The sequence below is a fragment of the Equus quagga genome, chromosome 18 (genome assembly GCF_021613505.1).
Source record: "Equus quagga isolate Etosha38 chromosome 18, UCLA_HA_Equagga_1.0, whole genome shotgun sequence".
NCBI lineage: Eukaryota > Metazoa > Chordata > Mammalia > Perissodactyla > Equidae > Equus > Equus quagga.
The window spans coordinates 36,210,107-36,222,281 of NC_060284.1; positions in this window are offsets into that span (position 1 = coordinate 36,210,107).

A 12,175-nucleotide genomic window follows, 5' to 3' on the forward strand; every position below is an offset into this window, starting at 1 on the left:
TATAGAAACTTTGGAGCTGATAGGGTTGATTAAATGATGGGTGATTAAACCAGAGTCCCGCCAAGGATTCAGCTGTTTTTTGTAACTTATTGGGAATATTCCATCTCATTTGAGTAGCTTCTTTTAACTCTCTGGACACCAGCTTACCACAGAGCAAAAGCTAAGAGTTCAGAATTCAGCTCACTTCAAAATGTCAGCGCTCATAAGACTTTCCCAGGGCAAAAGCTATTTCTGGAAGTATATATCATATATATCAGTTAAGGCATCAAAGGTGGCTTTCTGTGCACTTTTTTCAAACTAAAACATGACCTATAAATGTGTTTGGAGCTCATAAATGAGCTCCATAATCTAGACAATAGAAATCAAGTACGCACACAATGTAGTCCCAATAGTCCCTTACTTTCCATTGTTTCAGCTTTTATCAATCTGGTCAAAAATTGAAACAGAAATGCAGAAGCTTAGCTTCTATCACAGGGACTAGCACACTAAATTCAGGAGGGAGGGATGAAGGGAAGGGAATGAAAAGAAGGAGAGAAGGAGGGAGGGAGGGACAAAAGACAAAATAAAAATTTCTACCTAGGGCCAGCCCAGTGGTGCAGCAGTTAAGTGCTCACATTCTGCTTCAGAGGCCCGGGGTTCGCCGGTGTGGATCCCGGGTGTGGACAAGGCACCGCTTGGCAAGCCATGCTGTGGTAGGGGTCCCACATATAAAGTAGAGGAGGATGGGCACGGATGTTAGCTCAGGGCCAGTCTTCCTCAGCAAAAAGAGGAGGACTGACAGCAGTTATCTCAGGGCTAATTTTCCTCAAAAAAAAAAAAAAAATTTCTACCTAGCCAGAGAAATATTTGGTGTGGTCACAACAGAGATGAATTTGAGGCGTCCCTCTAAGAACTACAAAACAAGAAAAGGAAGATTTCCCTATGAAAGTTAAATGTTAAAATTGTCCTATAATCCCTAAGAGCAGAGATAAGCAAAATCACTTTTAACAGACAGAATGTTCACCCACATAAAGTCTATTAACATATCTAAAGTTTTATTAACTATTTGAAGAAAGAACTAATTAATCAGAAGAGCGTTTGTAGTCAAAGAATCAATGAAAAGGAGAGCTGAGAAGTAAATTTTGTCAATGGTAAAGACTGTGTGGGAATAGTTTTCCATGGATTTTGATCATCTTCTATTGAGGAGATGGACCCATCAGGCTATCTTTGCCCTATGCCCTCAAACTAACTAACTAACTAAGTAACTGACTGACTAAGGCTTTTTGCTCTGTTTCATTTAATTATATTAAATAAAGTTTTGATTAAAATGTGCAATCCCAATGGAGAACAGCCCATAGAATAAAATGTGAGCGTACAGTGGAAGCAACACAAGGAGAGACTCTTTAAAAAGGAGAGACTCGAAGTATTAAATGCATCAAAGACATTATGGATGGAAAAGAAAATGTTGAAAATTGTATCATTTTGGGCCATGAGTAACCTGAACACAAACTTTCAGATCTAGTAGAGAAGAAAACCTGATTGCCATGAATTGCAGAATGAGAGTTGAGGGGCCAGAACCAGCAAATGTAAACAAATTTTCAGTAAGTATGACTGCGAAGGAAGAACAATAGATTAGTAGCTAGACCTGGGAAGACAGGGGATCAAGATGGGAATTAGTCATTTTTCAAATCTGAAGGGAAAAGAGAGGATTTAGTACCAATATACATAACCTTTAGGCACGGAGGCAATTACTTGACAAAGTTTATGCCTAATATCATCTCTTTCCTCTGTGAACTAGAAGATCATCTGTTATAAGTAAGAGGGGTTTTCAGTTAAACATGGTGAATGGAACATAGGAGTTTAATTGCTCTTGCTTACAAAAACCCACTAAAATTCCTTTATAGGAATAAATGTTTGTTTTTAATGAAAGAGTAAATAGAATGAAAAAGTAAACAACAGCAGTAAAGTGATCAAGGAACCAGAACTTCATCATGGGAGACTGGTAGATAAGATTCTTAGAATGATGATGAAAGGAAATCCCAGGACATTAGTGAACAGTTTTAGAGAGCAAGCAATCTTAGTACAATAAGGAGGGTTGGAATCTCCAGGAGCATTGGTATTGTAGATTAAAGAAAAATAGATGATAGATAGATAGATAGCAAGAAAGACATATAGGTGATAGATACATAGACAGATGCACTGATAGATTCTTTGATGCGTTTGACCATTTAGTGACGTTTCGTGATTCTTTCAGATTTAGAGGAAGATTACTAGTTAGTACATTGAACCTAAGCAAATTCAATAATGAAGTAATTAAAAATTCTAGGAAAAATAAAACCTATTCAAGGAAAGAAATGTCACTACGAGGTGCAGCTTAAACAATGTTTATACATTCATAGGCATATAAACACTGAACACATATTTAAACAAAAATTTTGATAAATTCTATTGAGTCGACAGGAAGTGTGTGCACGTGTATGTGTAGACGTGAGACAGAGAGAAGGAGAGAGAGAGTGGGAGACAGAGTTTTTTGGGTAGATTATTAGTATGTGTTGGCGAGCTAAATTCTCATCTTCACAATAGGAAATCAGCAGATATAGTCAAAAATTTAAAAATTGAAAAATAGCAGTAAAATGTATTTATTTTACATCAGGAGGTCTAGTCTCAATGACTAAAAGTTAAAAGTTGTTTTGTGTAGTGGGCCTTGGGGTTGGGCAGTGGATAGAGCAGGGACTACTATTTTCACTATAAGCCCTTAAATCCAATATGACTCATTAAACTATGCAACTATATTACTTTAATTAAAATAAAATTTTAATTAAAAAGAGTGAAGGAACAATTTCAAAGATTTTGGGGAGCATAGTTAAGAGTTCTAGCATTTTAAAGGATGAGAAGGAAAAGAAATGCCTATAAAATTGAGAACAAATTCTTTATCCTGATGTTAGACTTTAAAAACAATCTCAGCTTGGGGCTGGCCCCGTGGCCGAGCGGTTAAGTTCACGCGCTCCGCTGCAGGCGGCCCAGTGTTTCATTGGTTCGAATCCTGGGCGCGGACATGGCACTGCTCATCAGACCACGCTGAGGCAGCGTCCCACATGCCACAACTAGAAGAACCCACAACGAAGAATACACAACTATGTACCGGGGGGCGTTGGGGAGAAAAGGAAAAAATAAAATCTTTAAAAAAAAAAAAAATCTCAGCTTACCTTTCCAACCAAATCTACCACAGCTTCAAAAATGTACCCTAATATTCAAGCACATGAGATTATTTGCTGTACCCAAAGATGCCCTCAATCACTTCCATAAAATCATTCCTTCTTCATCTGTCAAAATTCTAGCAATCCTTCAAATCCTGTCTCAATGCTGCTTCATTTTTCTCCCTCAACCATATAGAAGCTTTTCTTCTCGTGAACCCCAGCAAACTCTTACTGCACTTACTTTATCTCATCTCATATTCTTTTGTATATTCTCCTCATTCTAAACTGCTCAAATATTGAGGTTGTGTTACTTATTTTGCATCCCTTGCACTAACTAACAAAGCACTGAAATATATATTAGCCACTTCATGGCTATGTTGAATTCAATCGAAATTTGACAGGCAATTCTTCTCTATTTTTAAGACATTGCTCTCATTGTTTTAAATTACTTATACTAGTACTACATGTAACTTGGTTAAGAAAGATGAAATAAAATTGAGGATTTAGTGTTTTTGTTTGAAGATTTCATCTGAAAGTTCTTTTAATCAGAACTATGGAGGGAAATACTCTTCTTTTAAAGCTGTACGTATAAGTACAAAATAGCCATGAAGAAGGCATGTAGTAAACCAGGAATTTGATCACATAGCACTAGTTATAGGTTCATATTTGTTGGAATCTCTTTGGAAAACCATAAAGAGCAATCTTTACTCATTGTTAAAATTGAAGAATATTGTCTATGGAAATAATAAAAATCATCTAAAGTAAAATAATTGATGATTTGTTTTAATCAGTAATAACAATAATTTCTCCTCAATAAATTATTAGATATATTTACTTCTATTTTTTAAAATGACTATTAATTATTAGGTACTTGAATATTCCAGGCATTGTCTATCATATTTATATTTATTATCTTATACAAATCTCATAGAAATAGCAGTAGACAAAAAATAATAGTAATACACATACACTATATGATAAATCTTCTAGGATTTCTTTACGCATACTAAGGCTTTAAGCTTCACAATTCTATAAAATATGTATATCATTATTACTTTCAATTTACAGTTGAGAAAACCATAGCACAGACAGGTTAAGTAACTTCCCTATGGTTTCACAGCTCAAAAGTATAATACCAGGGTTGGAATCCAGCATACAGAATCCAAGCTCTAACTTATTAGATATTAGATATTAAATAGGCATCCCCATTATTATTATTATCCTCATTCTTTAGAAGAACAATCTGAAGCTTAGAGATGGTATGTAGGTTGTAGAACCAGAATTTGAACTCAAATCTGTTTTATTTAATAAGCTTTATGCCACAGACTTAACATTCAAAGGAAACATAATTATTTAAAATATTGGATTAAGAAAGTTAGCAAAACAAAAGCTCATCTTCTATTTCTAAATTCTGTGGTTACATTTTATAATAATTTGTGTGATTTACCCCATGTTCACATTTCTGTATCCATCATCATCAGATTTAAGGAATTTAAATCCATTGTACCTTTTGTAGTTCTTATATGCAAGTTAGAGGCAACATATTCTCAAACACTGATTTGCTTATTCTTAAACTAATATTTTTGTATTTGGATAAAGTATACTTTTATGAAAACACCCACAATTCCCTTTTAAAGTAATCTGTGATTTTTTTAACCGAATTTTATTTACTATTCTGTTCTGTGCTACGTGGTTTGCTGCCTAAGTAGACAGTTGCCATGTGCAACTTCAATGGATTCTTTCTGATGTCCCAAAATAAATCAAATTATACAGCAAGCAGGGATATCACTACAGTTTATGTAAATAAAGATATATAAAAAATTAAATATAACCTGTCATTTGCCTTGTGACTATTGAAAGTAAAACCATTCATGTTGCTCCAAATAAAACTCTTGAGGGTCCCAATTTTTTCTAAGAGGGCGGTAACTAAGAATGAACACTTTTTAACAGGGAGAGAAAAGATCTTTTGAAGACCCGGTCAGGCCTATTCCCCATGATTCCTCTTTGCTTTACTACATCCCAAACCTGCTCAGAAAGATTACAGGACTTTCTTTCATCAACCCGTACACCACTGAGAATAACTTCAAAGTGAATTGTCACAACTGTGTGCAGTAGTCTATAAGTACATAAAGGATACTATGGAAGCTGCTCAGTGTGTGGTTTACAAAAAGTTTTCAAATAGAGAATGTCAAAGGCATAGCATCTCAAAGCCTTTTTGTTCTTTATTTGTTACTAATCATAGTATGATTTCTCAAGGAACCAGTTTCTAGAATTTTGGAGTCTTCCTTCCATGACTTGATCTTCATCTCCCCGAGCTTCCAGTCGACTATCAAAGTCCCTGGTAAATCCTTTCTTCCATAACACCTTAGGATTTGTTCAATATCTTAATGACTCTTCCTGCCTCAAGTTTTCTTTCTCTTCAGTACAACCTATACAACACTAATGAATTAATACTCTGAAATCTGCAATTTATATAGTGTAGAGTCCTTGCTCAAAAAACTTCAATTGTTCCCTAACGTGCAGAGAATAAATCCAAATTCAGCATCCTATGAGGAGAACTCTTCCTGCTCACCTAAAACAATCCCTCATTCTAGTCAAATTGGTCAATACACCATCTCACCCCACCCAAACAAAATTCCAAAAACCTTAATAAGTTATTCACTGATTTAAATCCCATCACTTCACTTCAAGTGTCAGCTCATCCTGAAGTCTTCCCTGAGAGTGCCAGTCACCATGAATTTTTTCATCCTCTGACTTTCTTTCGAAGATTATTCCATTACTCACTTATTTAGCACCTAACAAATGTTGCTTTCTATAATTTTATTTTTACATTTATGTTTTGTATATCTGAATAGCTTTAAAATCCTTTCATAGTATGGCCCATGTCTTACCTGTTGTTATATTCCCAGCACAACACTCCAAAATGCAGTTACTAAATGGTAATTTAATAATGTTAATGATAATAATTGGCCTTGATTTAATCTGTTTCCTGTATTTATAAAATTATTTACACCAATGGTGAAAAAGATGTTAGGAAGGTTTTAGAGTAAACGCACCATTATGTAGGAAATTGACTAGATGACATCTAACATTTGTACTCTATCTAATATCCCATAATATATATTTGATAAATCCAGATACCTTAAAAGGGCTAAAAGTGATGAATCTAACCTTCATTCATGTTATATAACTTATATTATACAATCCATACAGTTAAAACAAGATGTTAACCACTTCTATATTTAAACCCAGCATGATAGAAAAAGTGTTAAGCCCAAGTCCCTAAGAAATTTATAGTTTTATTGGAGACATAAGCTATACGTCCCCAAAAACCCTAGATTTACGCAAAAAACATTATATGCTAAGTAGTTTAATATGAGGAAGAGATAAAAAGAGTCTTAGCGATTCCTTGAAATTTCATAATTCATTGGAACATTGAATCTTCATGGAAATTTTGTTCCTATCTGAATTTTCTTTTATTTTTTATGACTGATATCTAATTATCTGTGAGCTTAATTCACTAGATCCTCCAGTCTCACTGAGATTTGTAACATTCATCCTTATATCCCCTGTGTGAGTCATTATATCTCAATACCTTAAATACTGTGTCCACACAAATATTTGTTGACTCAACATAAAATCTTTAATTTTTCTCTCATCTTCAAAGATAAAACATGACATTGTCATAGTTTTTATTACTTTTAAATCGGCGACATTAATTCTACTAATGTATTATTATTGTCCAAAATAATGAAAATAAATCCTTACGTCACTAGATTAATATATAAAATATACATGAGTCCATGTTTTTTATTTGGTGGTTATATTTCAAATGTCTTTCTTTTATGCTATGCAGCCTAAAATGGCCTGCTTTCTTGTGTATTTACAGTCATATTTAGATGATGCTTATAAATGCAACATAATATTGAGATCAACTGCCTTCGTTGTTGCATGCAACTGATTTAAAATGTTTTGTTTTGTTTTACATGATTTGGTAAACAGCCATTTAAAATGTAAAATAACTTAGTTATGTTCAAAAATAAAATTTACATAAAAATAGTATACATTCTCAAGCTACTAGCAATATTGATTTAATTTCCATTTTAGAGACCAAAAACTGAGGCTCAAAAGGAAAAGGAGCACATTCGTGTTAATGATTATATCCCCTACACTTAGGAGGTGCTGAATAAATATTTATCAAATGAAACAAAAGAAGAAAAAGGAGAGAATCAAGGAAAGGGAGAAAAGGAAAAAAAGGAAGGAAGGAATGAGAGAAGAAAGGAAGGAAGAAGGAAAGATATTAACTGATTAGGGTAATGGTAGCTGCTAAAACAGATATACTTCAAAATCTTACTGGCTTACACAAGAAAAGTTTGTTTTTCTCTCATATAAAGTTCCAAATGGATGCTTTTTATTAGCAAAAGGCTTTGGCCCTAGAGGTACTTCAAGAATCCAGACATTTTCCATCTTCCCCCTGCCATCTTTAGCAAGTGGTTTCTGTGGAGAACTGCATGAGAAAAGTTTCTATGATGCAATCCTGGAAGTGATACACATCACTTTTGACCACATCCCAAAAGGTTGAGTGAACTGCTATCCAGGATCTGCCATAGGAAGGATGGAAGAAAAGAAGTGAAAGGAAGGAAAAGGAAAGAAAGAAGTTAATTTATGCAGAGACACATAGCTGGTACGTAACAGGTAATATTTGAACCCATAGCTCTTGGATTCCCATCCTAACCCACAGATTAGCTCCAGTGTAGCTTGCTTCTTTTGAAAGCATCCAACCAGTATGGAAACAGACTGCCTAAAAAAATAATTGTTAACCATCAAATAACTGATTTTCATCATTTTTGTGTATATGTGTGTGAGGAAGATTGGCCCTGAGCTAACATCTGTTGTCACTCTTTCTCTTTTTTGCTCGAGAAAGATTGTCCCTGAGCTAACATCTGTGCTAATCCTCTTCTGTTTTATGTGGGATGCCACCACAGCGTTGCTTGACAAGGGGTGCTAGGTCTGCGCCTGGGATCTGAACCTGTGAAGTCCAGGCTACTGAAGCGGAGCATGCAAACTTAACCACTACGCCACCAGTCTGGCACCCAAATTTTGATCTTTTTATTAAGCTAGTTAACATTAGATATTACATCCAAAATTTAACAGAAATTAATAAATGTGTATTAAAATTTTCAAACATACAGCTAACTCCAAAGTAATCCAAAGAGCACTGACTGGCATTCCTTTGTTCTACATTCGCTAACTCACAGTCAGATAGGTAGTCAGCATACTTCTGACAGTACTTTTTTCATCACAGAATATAGGTTACATAAGATATAAATAAATGAATTTACTTGAACTGAAATGTAACATCAAAAATAAAAGCAGAGTGATTAGAAAAATGATGATTGGTAATCAAACCAAGGAATGTAGAGTTAGGAGCCAGTTTTATGTTTAAGATAATGAGTTTCTTACTTTGTATGTTGCTTTGTAATGGTAGAAATTATGCTGCCTTTTGCACTTGGGCCAAATGTAACCAGAAGAGCTACTGAGGCTGAAATTGAAAATACTTTTTCTTAATGATAAAGTGAAACAGAGGTAACTCAAGACTCTCACAACTAAATTTGTATAAATAAAGATTCCCCTAGCGATATACTTCAAGATAATTTTCAAGATTTTTCTTTTTTTTAGACCAATGTTGAGGACATCAACAATGACATTTTTACCTCAGTAAACATATTGCCTAAAATTTTTATGGAACCACAAAAGGCCCTGAAAATTCAAAGAAATCTTGAGGAACAAGAACAAAGCCAGAGACATCAAGTTTCTGTATTTCAATTTTTTTACAAAATTCTATTTAATAGTAATCAAAATTACATGGTATTGGCATAAAGACAGACACATAGATCAATGAATAGAAAGCCCAAAAATAAATGCACACATATATAGTCAATTAATTTATGACAAAGGAGCCAAGAATATATAATTGAGAAAGGATAGTCTCTTCAATAAATGATGTTGAGAAAACCAGATATCCACAAGCAGAAGAATAAAACTGGACCACTGTCATACACCATGCACAGAAATTAACTCAAAATGGATTAAAAACTTGAATTAAGACCTGAAACCATAAAACTCCTACAGGAATATAGAGAGAGGAACCACCTTGACATTGGTGTTGGCAATGATTTTTTGGATTGGACACCAAAAACAAAGGCAGAAAAAAGACAAAATATATGAGTGAACTACATCAAACTAAAAAGCTTCTGCACAACAAAGGAAACCATCAACAAAATGAAAAGGCTACCTATGGAATGGGAGAAAATATTTGCAAATCACATTTCTGATAAGCAGTTAATACCCAAAATATATAATTAACCCATATAACTCAATTGCAAAAAAATGAATAATCTGATTAAAAAATGATCAGAGTAACAGAATAGACTTTTTTCAAAGAAGACATAGAAATAGTCAACAGGTACATGAAAAGGTGCTGAACATCCCTAATTATCAGGGAAATGCAAATCAAAACCACAATGAGTATCACCTGACACCTATTAGAATAGCTGTTATCAAAAAGACAACAAATAACTAGTGTTGGTAAGGAAGTGGAGAAAAGGGAACCCTTGTGCATTGTTGGTGGGAATGTACACTGGTGCAGCCACTACGGAAAACAGCATGGGTGCTCCTCAAAAAATTAAAAATAAAACTACCACATGATCCAGCAATCCCACTTCAGGGTATTTATCAGAAGGAAATGAAATCATTATCTTGAAGAGATATCTGCACCCTGATGATCATAGCAGCATTATATATAATCACCAAAATATGCAAACAACCTCAGTGTCCATCAACAGATGGATAGGTTAAAAAAATGGTGTATATATATATGTATACACACACACACACACACACACACACTGGAGTATTATTCAGCCATAAAAAGGAAGGAAATACTGCCATTTGCAACAACATAGATGGATCTTGAAGGCATTGTGCTAAGTGAAATAAACAGAGAGAGAAAGACAAATACTGTAAAGAAAAGGAAAATGAACCCATAGATACAGAGAACATATTAGTAGTTGGCAGAAGCTAGACGTGGGGTGTGGGTGAAATGGGTGAAGGTGGTCAAAAGGTACAAACCTGCAGTATAAGATAAATAAATCATGATTATAATTAATACTACTGTATTGTATACTTGAAAATTGCCAAGTGAGTCAAACACAAAAGTTCTCACCTTAAGAAAAAAGTTTGTAAGAAAAATCCCTATTAAATTAGTACAGCTCCTTATACAACATTAAAAAGATTTTTACTAAATTTCGTCATATATCATGGAAAAATTTGAAAGTTAAATTTTTATTCATTTTTTAATATAGATAACAACAGTAAGATTGCCGCTGTAATTTTTTGGGACTTATACAATTACACGATTGTATTGTCTCATGTGTTATACTGTGGAAATTAATGCCCTATACCGTGATAATACATGTTGAAATTTCTCATACTTAATTAATGTCATTTTAACATGAATGGATATTTTAAGCAGAAAAAAAGAATAGCGGTTAACAACTAAAACAGTCATGTCAGCCTTCCTTCCTTCCTCCCTCCTTTCCTTCCTTCCTTCTTTCTGTTTTATTCTGATCAAATTGTTCACTATTCTTTTAATCTGTCTTTCCTACCAGCAAAAGTATTGCATTCGCATACACACACACACACATACGTGTAAGCCATGATCCTGCAGCTAATCATTTCATATGCCTCTGAAATATTGACTAAAAAATTAAGATTAATCCATACCATAATAGAGAAAAAGAGTCTAACGGAAATTATATTAGTGTCAGATAAGAAAGTTAGTTATGGCTGTAACTAAACCAAGTTAAAAGGGTTAAAGAAGATGAAAACATTGCAACAATTAAAAATAATGACTGTGGCATAGGAAAAAGAAAAGATTGATGTATCACTTACCATAATCAGATGGCAGAATAGGTTTTCATCATATAATAAACACCATTTTTTAGTATCACTGAACTTCAAAAGATCATGAGGGCATGAAGATCATAAAGTTTGGTTGGGTAATTAAATGTGCTAAAGAGGGCTGGTTTCACTTTAACTTATTTGGAATGTTTAAGTTAATCCTCTCAGGAATGTCCTAAGAGAATCTAATGACACCAGTTATTTTCTTGAAATGTACAATTAGCTGCCTAACTAATGTGTAAATATGCTGTCCATGTGTATGGTGATGGATGGTAACTAGTCTTTGGGTGGTGAATATGATGTAAACTACACAAAAATCGAAATATGATGTACACCTGAAATTTATATATTATAAACCTATGCTACCTCAATAAAAAAAATTATGCTGCCTAAATCATGTTATACATATTGTCGCATGCATAAAAACTGTCCAATAATATTTCTTTCATTGTGTCTATTTTCCTTGTTTTGAAGATGATCATCTTTTATAAGCAATCATCCTGGTGGAAGCTTTTGGTCTAGCAATCTAGTTGGAGATATATATTCACACATACATACACACATTCATATATACATATAGACACAGATGGGGGTGCAGGAAGAAAGAGACTAAGCTATAAGAACAGAATGACAGACTTGTAAAAATGTATATATTGTTATTTTAACAATTCAATAATCAATTTAATGAGACAAATTTTTCAACTTTATTGAACTATAATTAACAAAATTGTAAGATGTTTAAAGTATACAATGTGATGATTTGATATATGTATAGATTGTGAAAGGATTCCTTTGATTGAGTTAATTAACGCATCCATCATCTCATATATTTACTCTTTTTTTTTGGTGAGAATATTTAAGTTCTAATCTCCTACAAATTTCAATTATTCAATACAGCATTAGAGACTAAATTTTTAATAGACATACAGGTAAGATCATCTACATAATGTTTGGAGCCCAGTTCAAAATAAAATGCAGGGCTCCTTGTTCAAAAATTATTAATAAGATAGCAGAATAATAAACCAAGCATGAGGCCT